The sequence below is a fragment of the Palaemon carinicauda genome, chromosome 42 (genome assembly GCF_036898095.1).
Source record: "Palaemon carinicauda isolate YSFRI2023 chromosome 42, ASM3689809v2, whole genome shotgun sequence".
NCBI lineage: Eukaryota > Metazoa > Arthropoda > Malacostraca > Decapoda > Palaemonidae > Palaemon > Palaemon carinicauda.
The window spans coordinates 21,631,794-21,646,197 of NC_090766.1; the positions used below are offsets into that span (position 1 = coordinate 21,631,794).

At 43.3% G+C, this 14,404-nt stretch overlaps 1 long non-coding RNA gene across 1 annotated transcript in view; it reads right to left on the bottom strand.

The window, feature by feature from the left end:
* The window catches only part of LOC137632838 (uncharacterized), a 484,672-nt gene that overhangs the window by 469,871 nt on the left and 397 nt on the right, over positions 1-14,404 (bottom strand). The gene's annotated exons all lie outside the window — the stretch shown is intronic.

A 14,404-nucleotide genomic window follows, 5' to 3' on the forward strand; every position in this document is an offset into this window, starting at 1 on the left:
AAGGTATCGTGGTGCCTTCAATATTATATTTGGAGATAATTTGCATTTTTCATAACTATAGAAACCTGAGTTCTTTACAAAGGAGAATGATAAAAGTGAAGCTGAAATACCGCTGTTAAAATTTTATAACAAAGTTTTTCATAGTTGGCAAACAGGGGCGGGGAAATCCCGGCCCTCTTTCTTGTTCACTGAGTATTCCATTTGATTGCAGCTGGGATTTTCTAGGGCATTGGTGATGGAGGGAAAGCATGAATAAAGGACTCGGGTTTGTATACTGTAGTTAGAAAAAATATAAACTCCTCCTTAGGCAGTAAAGTCCCCATTCCAACAAGCTGGAAACCAACTCTGGTATTTCTAAACTTGAAATTCATGGAGAGTTTAGGTTCCTTAAATCTCATGCACAGTGGTGTGGTTATACCAGTGAATTCACAGCCCATGCAAGAAAGGACACAGCTAAAAATCTCTGGGTCATAACTCTAAGGGATATGGCAATGAATCTGTCTTGATCCGACCGATTAAGCTACGTCTTCATAATGGATTTACTTGGTCCACCCATGTGGCATCTTTATAGTGATAGGTTTGCCTGGTTACTATACACTACCCCTCCTAAGAAGTGTGGGGAATGAATCTCCTACTGTATACTATAATATAGAACTGCTGCAGGTTGAGTGGAGCTTAATTGCATCAGAATTAGAGTCCAGGTGGTAAGGTTTCCGATGATGTACCCCAAGAGAGAGAAGAATGAAAGGAAAGGATAAGGCCCGTCATTCTTTACTTTCATCCCACACTTAATACATAGCCTCTGCCCTCAATCCGATACTAATGGTGCTGTCAGAGCAGCTGAGTTAGCTATACCAATTGCTGTACAGCTGCTATACTACAGGCCCTAAGGAAAAAGTGGTCTAGGGACTTGTGGGTTGATTACTGCCGGTAATGGGCAGTAAATGTTGTCAACATTTCCACACCCCCGCCCGTTGTACCTGCACCAATGAGATACTGTATGCTTTTTAAAATCTAGGGTTGTGCTGACTCTCCAGATATCATGTGCACTAACCCGAGCTCTTATTATTATCATTATCATTACTTGCTTAGCTACAACCCTAGTTGGAACAGCAGGATGCACCAACAGGGAAAATAGCTCTGTGAGAATATGAAATAAGGATATATACAACAAGAGCAGGAAGCTATAAGCCCAAGGGCACCAACAGGGAAAATAGCTCAGTGAGGATATGAAATAACGATATATACAACGAGAAATTTAAGAATAAAAACATTAAATTAAATATTTCATATACTGTATGAACTATAAAAACTTCAAAATAATATGAGGAAGACAAATAAGATAAAATAGTGTGCCCGAGTGTACCCTCATACATGAGAACTCTACCCCAAAACAATGGAAAGCCATAGTACAGAAGCTATGGCACTTCCATAGTACAAAGGCTATGGCACTCCCAAGACTAAAGAACAATCATTTGATTTTGGAGTGTCCTTCCCCTAGAGGAGCTGCTTACCACAGCTACAGAGACTCTTCTATCCTTACCAAGAGGAAAGTAGTCACTGAACGATTATAGTGCAGTAGTTAACCTCTTGAGTGAAGAACTGTTTGGTAATATGACAAATTCATAGATTTGTATTTTTCCTAAATATACAAACCTTAGCTATTTACATGGGGTAATTACTTCGGCGTAGCTGAATGACGAGCCATAAAAGTTTTAACGAGGGTTTACTGCCCCGCCGCTAGTTAGCGGAGGGTAGGGAGGGGTAGCTAGCTACCCACCCCCCCTCACACACACCGGTGAATGCTTCACTTTGCTTAGAGGTAGGACTTATCTTGGGGGACAGGGCTGGCGGGTACATATGTGTAAATAGCTAGGGTTTGTATAGTTAGGAAAAATACAAATTATCTACGAATTTGTCATTTGTTCCGTAACTGAAATACAAACCACGCTATTTACATGGAGTGACTTAACCCTTAGGAAGGGCGGTAAGTCCCCTGCCATACTGGCTTTGGCATGCAAGGGGACCCCAAATTCGAGTGTGTAGATACTCAAGAAGTAAGGGGTCCCTGCTCCTCGCTGGCAGATGTGAAACTGCTGCGGCCTACGTAAGCTGTGTGTGAAGGCGAGAAGTGACTCGTCCTAGGAAGTTGACCTGGAGTTCTTCAGATGGAAATCTAGACTAGGACTCTCCCAATACCACCTCGTCAAGGTATGGGGACATGACAGTATTACATCTTAATACTAGGAACACAAGGGAGCATGGTTTACCTGCAGAGGTTCGAGGTCAGCTGTGCAGAGAACCCAGGAGGCTGCTTTCTCCAAGGGAAGAGAGGATGAAGAAAAGAATAAGGGTCAGACAGATCTTTTCATTCACACAGACTAAAACCGGGTAACAATGCCCAATGCCCTCAACCTTCTGCTACTTGTCCAATAAGGAGCCTGAGGTTAGACCAGCTGTTGTGCAGCCACCACAGGGCCGATAGAGAACGTATTGAGCCTCCTGTGTGTCACGTCTTGCAGGTAGTGGGCCGTGAAGGTGGTCTGACGCTTCCACACCCCAGCTTGAAGGATCAGCGTCATTGAAAAGTTCTTCTTGAAGGCCAGGGACGTAGCTACGCCCCTGACGTCATGAGCTCTAGGGCGACGTGACGGAGGAGGGTCAGGATTCAAGGCCAGATGTATCACCTTGCAAATCCAGGCTGAGATTGTATTCCTGGTGACCCTCCTCTTTGTCTCCCCGGTGCTCGCGAACAAGGCTCGCACCTGGGGACGAACTGCAGCTGTTCTTTTAAGATACAACCTCAGACTCCTAACTGGGCACAGTAGGAGATGGTCTGGGTCATCTGTTACAGAACGGAGACTCGAAGCGTGGAAAGAGTCGAACCTTGGGTCCAGCACTCCCAGGTTCTGAGTCTTGGCAACAAACTCAGGGGCAAGGTGAACGTTACCTCCCCCCATCCCCTTGAATGGGCGACGTCGTACGAGAGACCATGTAGCTCACTGACTCGCTTGGCCGAGGCCAAAGCTAGCAGGAAAACCGTCTTCCAGGTAAGGTGGCGATCAGAAGCCTGGCGTAATGGTTCATAGGGAGGTCTCTTCAGAGACCTGAGGACTCAAACCACGTTCCATGGAGGTGGTCTCACTTCCGACTGAGGGCAGGTAAGTTCATAACTCCGTATGAGAAGGGAAAGTTCCAGCAAGGAAGAAATGTCCATTCCTTTAAGCCTGAAGGCAAGACTTAAGGCTGAGCAATAGCCTTTCACTGCCGAGACTGAAAGGCGCATTTCCTCCCGCAGATAAACGAGGAACTCCGCTATTGCTGGTAAAGTGGCATTGAGGGGAGAGATACCCCTTCCATGACACCAACCACAGAAAACTCGCCACTTCGCCTGGTAGACTCCTGCGGATGACTTGCGCAGGTGGCCAGATATCCTTTCGGCAACTTGTTGTGAAAACCCTCTCTCTGTGAGGAGATGCTGGATAGTCTCCAGGCGTGAAGCCGAAGCGAAGCCACGGCTTTGTGGTAGATGATGGAGTGTGGTTGTTTGAGTAGCTCGTGACGTGGAGGGAGTTCCCTCGGAACCTCCGTGAGGAGTTGCAGAAGGTCCGGGAACCATTCTGCGTGATGCCATAGCGGAGCTATCAGGGTCATCGAGAGATTGACCGATGTTCTGTTCTTGTTGAGTACCCTCCTCATCAGACAGAAAGGGGGAAAGGCATACACATCGACGTTGTCCCACCGTTGTTGGAAGGCATCCTGCCAGAGAGCCTTGGGGTTCGGGACTGGGGAGCAGTACAGCGGGAGCTTGTGATTCAGCGCTGTAGCGAACAGATCCAGAGTCGGGGAACCCCACAAAGTCAAGACTTTGTTGGCTATCTGAGGATCCAAAGACCACTCTGTACTCACTATCTGCGTCGCTCTGCTCAGACTGTCGGCGAGCACATTCCTTTTGCCTTGAATGAAGCGAGCCGCTAGTGAGATCGAGTGGACTTCGGACCATCTCAGGATCTCTACTGCAAGATGGGATAGCTGTTCTGAAAAGGTACCTCCCTGCTTGTTAATATAAGCCACCACCGTGGTGTTGTCGCTCATCACCACCACAGAGTGGCCCACCAGGACTTGGTGGAACTTCTGAAGTGCCAGGAACACGGCCTTCATTTCTAACAGGTTTATGTGAAGGTACCTTTCTGATTCTGACCACAGGCCTGAAGTCCTGTGGTTCAGAACGTGGGACGCCCACCCTTTCTTTGATGCGTACGAGAACAGCATCAAATCTGGGGGAGGGACGAGAGGATCCACTTCCTTTTGTAGGTTCTCGTCCACCACCCACCACCGGAGGTCCGTCCGTTCCGCAGGGCCCATAGGGATCAAAGTGTCCGGGGAGTTGTGGCCTTGACTCCACCAAGACTTGAGTCGCCCCTGGAGGGATCTCATTCTAAGGCGACCGTTGGGAACGAGACGGGTCAGGGAGGAGAGGTGGCCGAGGAGACGAAGCCACGATTGGGCTGGGAGTTCTTCTCGATTGAGGAAAGGTCTTGCGACCTTCCTCAGCCTTGCTATCCTGTCGTCTGATGGGAAGGCTTTGTGGAGATTGGTGTCTATGAACATGCCTAGATATACCCGTTTCTGAGAGGGCTGCAGGGAGGACTTCTCGAGATTTACCATGATCCCTAGATCCTGGCAAACTTCGAGGAGCTTGTCTCGGTGGCGAAGAAGGGTTGCCTCCGAGTCTGCTAGGATCAGCCAATCGTCCAGATAACGGAGGAGACAGATGCTGATCCTGTGAGCCCACGAAGAGATGAGGGTGAATACTCTGGTGAACACCTGAGGGGCTGTGGAGAGACGGAAGCACAACACCTTGAACTGGTAGATATTGTTGTCTAGGCAGAATCTTAGGTACTTCCTTGAAGACGGATGGATTGGGTTCTGGAAGTACGCGTCCTTCAGGTCCAGTGTACACATGAAGTCTTGTGGTCTCACCGCAAGTCTGACCGTGTCTGCCGTCTCCATGCTGAACGGAGTCTGCTTGACAAACCCGTTCAGGGTTGATAGGTCGATGACTGGTCTCCAGCCTCCAGACGCCTTTCTCACAAGAAAGAGTCGACTGTAGAAGCCTGGGGACCCGTCTACGACCTCCTGGAGAGCATCCTTCTTCAACATGGCCTGGACTTCTGCCCGAAGGGCTTGCCCTTTTGCCGATCCCATGACAAAAGAGCTCAACGACACTGGATTCGCTGTCAGGGGAGGTAGAGGGGTTGTGAACGGGACGCGATAACCTAGAGTGATCACGGAGATCATCTAGGCATCTGCCCCGAGTTGCTGCCACCTTGTCGCGCAACTTTGTAGACATCCCCACACTGGTGGACATGCAGGGGGATTGCCAACCCTAGCGTTTACGACCTCGGCTGTTACCTCTAGGGTTCTTGCCTCCCCTGGAGGACTTCTTGCTCCTTCTGCTCTTGGCAGGAAAGGGCTTAGACACCTTCGGCTTCGCTGCAGTGGTCTTCTTCGTGTCCTTAGCTGGACGGGGCTGTTATTCAACTACACGTCGTGACAGAAGTAACTGACGTTCAAACGTCCCGTAGTAACAGCGGTGACTGCTGTTCGATGCTAGATCGTGACTACGATGACTGACCCTCGACGTCACGTCATGTCTACGGTATCTACCGCTCAACGTCACGTTGTGTCTGCGGTGTCTGCATCTCAACGTCACGCTGTGACTGCGGTGGCTGACGTTCAAAGCGATCAAAGTTACATCGAGATTTATGCTCCGCATCTCGCTTAACAGCAAAGCTGTCACTAGAGATAACGTCAGCGTGGCGTAACAAAGCTCGTCTAGAAGATTGAAGACCCGAATCACGTATCCCAGAACCGTGACGTACAAAAAGCAAAGGATCCTTTCGCACAGGAACAGGATCGAAAGCTTCTATTGAAGGAGAAAGCTTTAACAGCATATCTAACTTCGGATCAACCTGTGACTGCAGTGGCTGACGTTCAAACGTCACGTAGTAAACCGCAGTGACTGCTGATCGATGCTATATCGAGACTACGGTGACTGACACTCGATGTCACGTTGTGTCTACGGTGTCTACCGCTCAACGTCACGTCGAGTCTGTGGCAGAAACGTCTGTGCATGAACGTCATCGCTATGAACGGGACTCTTATTGTGACTACAGCTAGGACGTTGAACTTGTTCTGAAGGAACTAATAAACATTTCAAACGTCTCGAAACTATATGCCCGGGCTTTTAAAGAGACGAATCATCGGAAGACGAGGAGAAACTTCGTCTCTCCTGTCTTATGGCAAGGACGTGCTTGCCGAGCAACGTCTGATACCTTTGAGGGAACGTCTGTTCGTTGGTTTACACTCCTCACTCCCTTAGGTCCTACGACATTCCTTCTCCCTGGTGCAGGGGAGCCTGAAAGAGGTCTCGGACTAGGCAAGTGACAAGCACGAACAAACGAACCCTCCGCAACACAGAACATGTTTTTTTTTTTTTTTTTTTTTGCACTTACTTCACTGATATCGTATTTTTCAATAATTTTACATTAGACATGAATAAAACTGATTTCTACCTGAAGCACGCAATTCTCCCTTACATCAAAAGGTTAGAATTGCGAAATGAGTCGTATAATGTAAGCACATTAGTACAAAATGAAACACACATGCAAAAATCAATAAACATATACATATATATCGAATAAAACGGAAATATATAAAGTTAAAAAGATCAGTGACTGGGGAGGAGACTAAACACTAATTCACTAAGGACTACGTTTTCAATCTCTCACCGTACAGTGCCTTGGGACGAGAATAAAAACTAAAACGTTTTATCCTCTCTCTCCGTACAGAGACTTGGGACGAGAATAAAGATCGGATCGTTCTCTCTCTCTCTCTCTCTCTCTCTCTCTCTCTCTCTCTCTCTCTCTCTCTCTCTCTCTCTCTCTCTCTCTCTCTTGTCATTCACAAGAGAATGGCCCACTCACCCTTCGTCAATAACAGGTTATTTGACTAAAGGAAAAAACTGAAAGGACTAAGAAATTGAAAATTAACAAGTTCCTTTAAATTAGTATCTAAAACACTTCAGTTTGAAAGAAGAATGAACAAAACGTCAAAATCGATTTATTCTTTCTGCAAAGTGAAACCGTGATTCTCTATTTCTCTATTGTAACGATAGAGCGCAATCTGCGTAGCATAAATAAACCAAACGTTAGTTCATCTTTGAAAAAACAGCACGAAGACTATTCAAAGAACATATTTCTTAAAATATTTTCTAAAAAATATTCATTTCATCACTCTTACAGCGCAACTGTTTTAAACTAAACAAAAATAAAAGTTGAATGGGCTCAACGTTGTTTAACTTCGTTTTCCAAGTTAGGACCGCCTACAAAGAATAGGTAACGGCCGCATATAAACAAAAACATAAAATTTATCTTGATGTTTAGTATAAATGGAAAGCTAATCGAAGAGGCCTAATAAAGGCGGGTGAGATATAAAATATAAAATATATAGAGGTAAATCTATAAATATCAACAATAATTTATAAAGTGATAAAATAATTACTAAAAGCCTTTAACACACTTCCGTACACTGAGGGAAGGGTCGGCCATCTTTTCTCTATGGAAAAAACCAGAGATTAAAAAAAAAAAAGCAAGGGCAAAACACTTTTCCTCTCCTTTCAAAAGCATTTCTTTTGAAGATAGTATTGAATAATCCAACACGGCGAAAGCAATAAAACCAAAACCAAGTACTTCACCAATTCGGTCGAAAACTCGAGGTCATAAGTATATGCGGTATCTGGCCGATAGTCGGCGCTGGTGGTCACACCCGCAACCTTCACGGCGATCGCTCGCGAGTTTTTGGAATCTGTCGAGCTGTCGGAGACGTCAGCTATTATATATTCACCGGCTAAGTTTAATATTTAAAATTCCCTTGACGAGGTGGTCAAGCTCAGACATAGACCACAATACCTTCGCCGAGTTATTAAGAGCATGTCTTCTGGAAGAGTCAACAATGCCAGAGAAGTCCCCCTGGGAGGAGGCAAGCACTCCCAGGCCTAGAGCTTCTCCAGTCTCGTACCACATGCCCGCCTTAGACGCAAGTCTAGCTGGTGGAAACGAGAAAGTAGTATTGACCGCTTGCCTACGCTCTTTCAGCCAGTCATCCATTCTAGCGTGAGCCTTCCTAGCCGAGATGGACAGCTTCATTTTGATGAAAGCCGGCTGCTTTTTGGCCTTCTTCCTGCTAAACTGTGACTGAGGAGAACGAGGAGCAGCAGGTTGAAACTCCTCCCCATAAAGCTCAAGGAGGGGTTGAGAGAGAACCTTATAATCTCCAGCCGCATTAGCAGGCTTATCCTCATCCTCTGAGATATCCTCTAGATCTTGCCCTAATCCCAACTCAGTCTCTCTTTGGGCTGCAGGGACTAAGTCTGAGGTTGCTTTAACAAGTCGATCAGTTTCCAATTGCTCATCTGAGTCCGAGAAAAGCAAAACGTCGGAGGTGTCCTGTTGGTGAGGGGTGAATGCGTCCTGACATCGAGGGATGCGTACGTCCTGGCGCCGGAGGGGTCCTGTCGCCACGCAATGGAGGAGTCCTGACGTCGCGCGCTAGAAGCGTCCTCGAGGCGGGAGGAGGATGCATCCTGGCGCCGAGAGCTGGAAGCGTCCTTGCAACGAAAGCTGCATGCATACTGGCGTCATGAAGCGGAAGAGTCCTGGAGAGGCAGGCTGGATGCGTCCTGGTGTCGCGAGCGAGAGACGGAAGCGTCCTGGTGTCGCGAGCGAGAGACGGAAGCGTCCTGGCGACAAGAATCGTGAGCATCCTGGCGACAAGAATCGTGAGCATCCTGGCGACAAGAATCGTGAGCATCCTGGCGGCGTGTCGAGGAAGACGAAGCGCGGTACCGCGCGCATGACGAATCGCGCCGCGATTCCCTGGGAGAGGCACTCCGTTCCCTCTGAGGCCGATTTCTTAATCGGTAAATTGTCATCCTTACGCCTGCCCGACTGGGAGGAAGGGCGGCTAAAAGCTTGTACCAGAGAAGACAGCTGCTTCTGCATAACTTTCATAAAAGACTTCGCGACTGCTGCTGGATCCTGCGTTTCCGAAGGCGATGGCTGCCGAGTAGCGCTGGTCGTAGGAGAAGGCTCTCTCGATAGTCTCTCGTTACTTACAAGAATAGGAGAATCTTCCTTCCCTCCATTTCTAGGCTTTGACTTCTTTGTCGGAAAGGCGTCCATGGCTACTCGATAAGGGAGAGCGAGAATGGGTCTGGACAGCTTGATTCCATCTCCTCTTGGTCGGTCTCGAAGCCTCATACTGCCATTTGCGTCTAGGCGAGGGGCTCAGAGAAGACACCATCACTTCTGACACGCCTTTTCCATGGCGGTCATGAGCAGCCTGGGAAAATGCAACAGGACTGCTTGAGGCGACGGCTGACCGAGGATGCATACCTCTCACTCCCTTGCGGCCGTCGACGTACCTTCTTCCTTGGTCCTGGGAGCTTGGTAGAGGTCTAGACCTAGGGGCGTGACAGGTTCGATCAGTCGCCACCTCCACTGCACTTTTAAGAGCACTAATGACACGCTCACTCTTACCTTTAAAGGCTGAAATTAATCAAGGGATGTGAAGAAATATTTAAGCTAAGCTCACTAGCAGAATTAGATTTAGATCTCGAAGCCCTCCTGATTTGATCTAACTCTAACTTACGGACATAGCGTTTTATACTTAACCATTCTTTCTCGCTCAAAACCTCACATTCCTTGCACCTATTATCAAGCGCACATTCAAAACTCCTGTACTTTAAACAAACAGTGTGAGGGTCTACCGAAAATTTCGGTAACCTCACCTTGCATACCTCATTTACACAAACACAAAACTGAAGTTTATCAGTCATCGTAAGCAAACAAATAGTTCAAAAATAATAACAAAAGCGATTGCCAAAACCCTAGATCAGTGTACGTCACCAAAAAAGAAGTCCAGTACAACAACACGGAAAGCGAACAAAAAACTTCATAAAAAAGTATTGTACATAAAATTTACCCAAGAACTAAATCATAGCATTCAATTAGGAAAAAATGTGTTACTCTATCCTGCAACTTCAAATCCAGTATTGCTAGAAGAATACAATGTTTCTTGCTTATACAGACTTTTGTTTCAGAAGGGGTTGGGTGCTAAATATTTTCTATGGTACAATGAGGGGCGAGTAGCAATCTATATACAGTGCAGGCATCTAATTTTCATTCCAAATTAAATTTTGTTTGCAGATGTGATGCTTTTTTTACTGTGCGTAAACCAAGTACAATCACTATGTCTATAGCTTTTCTGAGACATAATTGTTGCTGCTTAAAATTTTGGGCAGATAAAACTTAAAAATTTTTTTTGCTTAGTAAAGTACAGTACCTGAAAGGTAAACAAGTAGTAAATTACATGTACTGTATACAGTATAAATAGGTATAGTTTCAAGACCAGATGGTAATTTATTGACAAAGCTTTTTCATAAGAGCTACCAAGAACTCTTTTGATGGGGTTACTGAAAGCAAAAAAAACCCTCAATCAAGTAGATTAGGATAAGTCAAAACATATCCACTACAAATATTGTTGGTTTTATTATAGTAAGGATGGGACAGCATTTTATACTATTAAAAGGGGATTTCCTAATGAAAAATGTCCGTTTTCTCCAAAAATAAAACTTTTCACTGCAAATAAATAAATATATATATATATATATATATATATATATATATATATATATATATATATATATATATATATATAATTGCACAAATTATTTATATCCTGTACTACTGGGATATTTTTTATTTGTTTGTTTACATTCTACAAAGCCGTTGTATTCGCTCCTGTTCATTCGCATGTACTGTACATATCTTGGTGCGTACTAACCTACTGTCTTAACATTTTCATACAGCATTTCATATTATTTACGAGACTGTAACAGGTTATTTCTTTGAGATGAATATCCTCCTGTTAATTTTGGATTGAATTAGGTAATATCTAGGTAGAGACCGACCCAGCCATTACTGCTTGCCAGTACAGTACATAGGAGCTGAATGTTTTTTCTTTTTTCACAAGCGAAGCGAGCACATAGCGCAGCAAAAACCATTATGGACTCTATTGAAATATTACTGAAATCTAATGGTTTTTGCTGTGCCATGCACGAGTGAATGAAATCTGATGGGTTTTTGCCGAGCCGTGCGCTCGCTTCACTTGCGAAAAAAAGAAAAAACAAACTCCTATGTACTGGCAAGCGGAAATTGCTGGCTGGGTCTCTATCAAAATATTACTTTGAATTATTCATATCTGGCCTTAAAAGAAGGGTGTAATACACTTGCTTTTGAGTTTCCCGACTACTATAACTCATGTTCCCTACAATCGTCCACATGTGGATATACGCTATCTGAAGGGGGGTATTATTTTACTGTATTACAGGGCAATGTGACCAAGGAAAAAAACTACTTTTTCTTATAAAAAAAATTACGCTCTCTTTGAAAATGACACTCGTTCCCGTCACAAATGAATAGTTTCAGAAATATATATATCTATATCCTACGATAATGGGAGACCCCCAGTGGAAACTCGGGGTTTTGGGTGGGGAAAACATACTGGGAAAACGATATATAATCGTAAAGCAAGCCTTTTCTTCTCTGTACATTACCTTCTTGGATGTATAATAATCGGAGGAAAAGACAAAACAGTATAACTGCATAAACTTTGAAGGCGCCGTTGCAAAGACTATGTCTCATGAAAATATACAGTAACCAGTGCTGCCAACGTCTGATGTAGATCAAATGTTAGTATAACATGCTATCATTATCAGTGTTTTTCACTTAATTTTTCTCATTCTACTTGCCGGTTGTAGACGCTCCCGTTCGTTTGTTCGTACATAGCAGGTTTCAACCTTCTGCACAAAAACCTGCGCAGAGACTTTTCCTCCATCAATAGGATTTCTTCTTTAATCGTAAAATGTAACTTCGTATCTCTACCAGCTCTGTTCAAGTCTATTACTTGATTAGTTATGTAATACCCTCGTATACATATTACGTTTGACCCAAGAATTACTCGTTTTATTATCTGATACCTTATAAAATCACCTCATTTTATATGCCCATTAAATATTATTTATCATAAATTCCATTTTAACTTCCTATATTGCTTTTATTTCTTTTGTTATTACCTTGTCACACCCCGATTTCACATAAATACTTGCTCTGGACAAGTTTCCCATTCCAGTTCATTCGTGTTTACCCTCTAGACTCCGTTGTTTTCCTGTTAACCAATCACGAACCCATACGTATTCAAAGTTTGCACAAGGAGGTTGTCAGTTAATATTTCCCTACCCCCTTCCTTCATCTCTTTAAGTGATCTATTCATACCCCTTCCACCAAATCCTTTTCCCTGGAAACATTTGTCCTTGTAAGGTGTCCGTCATTTCAAGTGAGATTTATTTTTTCGTATTTTGCGATGGAGGAAGTTATAGAAACTTGTTACGGCTGCAGTATTCCATACCTAAAAGCATTTGCTAAATTCCATGGTGATTTTTATGATTCGACATCCAATGTTGATAATTTCCTTAAAACACACAATGTAATATCTCAACGTTTACAGTGAGTGCCCAATGTGCTGTTCCTTCCTGTCTTACAGGGAAGACATTCACATATTTTACTGTCATACCCAAACCCAGATATCTAAAACCAAAAAGAAACGTCAGTGTGGTTATACTGTTACTGCTTATAAAGGTACACTTTTGGGAAAAAGTCGCCTACCCCCATGGAAGATCCACAAGTTTCGTCGTCCGGGTCATAAAGGTAAGTCATTCAACAAAAGTTATTATATTGGGTTTGTGACCTGTTAAATTTCAGGTTAGGTTAGGTTGGTTTGTTAGGTTCTGTACTCTTTTTGTACCTTTTTAGATATTGTGTAAAGTGTATATGGAACAATTCTTTAAAATATACATGATAATATTACCGCAGCATTGCTATCGTTAGTAATGCCTTTGTAACGTTGTTAAAACTGTGTATCATTGGTAACATTGCTAATTTTATCGTTCGTAGTACATACGTGAGGTTTGTGACCTGGGAACTCCTAAGTTAGGTTAGGTGGGTTTGTTAGGTTCTGTACCCATTTTTGTACTTTTTATATATTGTGTAAAGTGTATATGGAAAAAATTATTTAAAATACGCATGGTAATATCTAGCATTACTATCGCTAGTAATGTCACCGTATCGTTGGTAACGCTGTGTATGATTCGTAACATGGCTAATTTTACCGTTCTCAGTAAATACGTGAGGTTTGTAACCGGGGAACTACTAGGTTAGGTTAGGTGGGTTTGTTAGGTTCTGTACCCTTTTTGTACTTTTTATATTTTGTGTAAACAGTATATGGAAAAATCCTTTAATATACACATGGTAATATTACCGTAACATTGGCAACGTTAGCAATCCCACCCAACGTTGGTAACACTGTGTATCATTGGTAACGTTTCTAATGTTATCGTTCTCAGTACATACGTGAGTGAAGTGACACCATTGAACAAGTCATTATATATAAACATTTCAACACAACATATATAACAATAGTAATTATATTTAATAATTTTAACAGAAAATATGTGTTTTCCTGTAGAAAATAACGTGATTTAACCAATTGTCACCTTCATTTCATCCGTAATAACAGCAACCGGGTCGGCAACCTAAAGTTAGTCGAATTGGTTGTTCTGTTTGTTTGCAGTTGAAATGAAGGTCAAATTCGGTCAAATCACGTTATTTACTACGTGATTTAACCAATTGTCACCTTCATTTCATCCGTAATAACAGCAACCGGGACGGCAACCTAAAGTTAGTCAAATTGGTTGTTCTGTTTGTTTGCAGTTGAAATGAAGGTCAAATTCGGTCAAATCACGTTATTTACTACAGGAAAACATATATTTTCTGTTCGAAATCAGAATCTGTAATACAGAAAAACTTTACCTGAAGGGGCTGAGTGTTGCACACATAACCATAGAGTAGTCAGTAATTTTGTATACCTAAGAATCCCATAAATTTACTTTAACTCAGTACCTACAGTAATGAATATGGCGTGTGATGCCTTTAATAACGTTTTTCCAAAATAAATAGACTACCTTAAGCTACTTTATATAAATTTAAAAGATTGTGAATTAGAAATCTTTGTTTAGATTCAATCTAATTTGGAATTAGTGTTAGCATTTGATACACCAAAAATACCTAAAGTTACATTGATGAAAGGTGAAACCTTACTGTATATACTTACCACATTATTGAGTTTTATAAAAGCTTTTGTTACAAGCAACAAATATTAAGTACTTTATAGACAAGTTATAGAATGACTTATGCATATGTGGATATGTGCCGTCACTGAATGG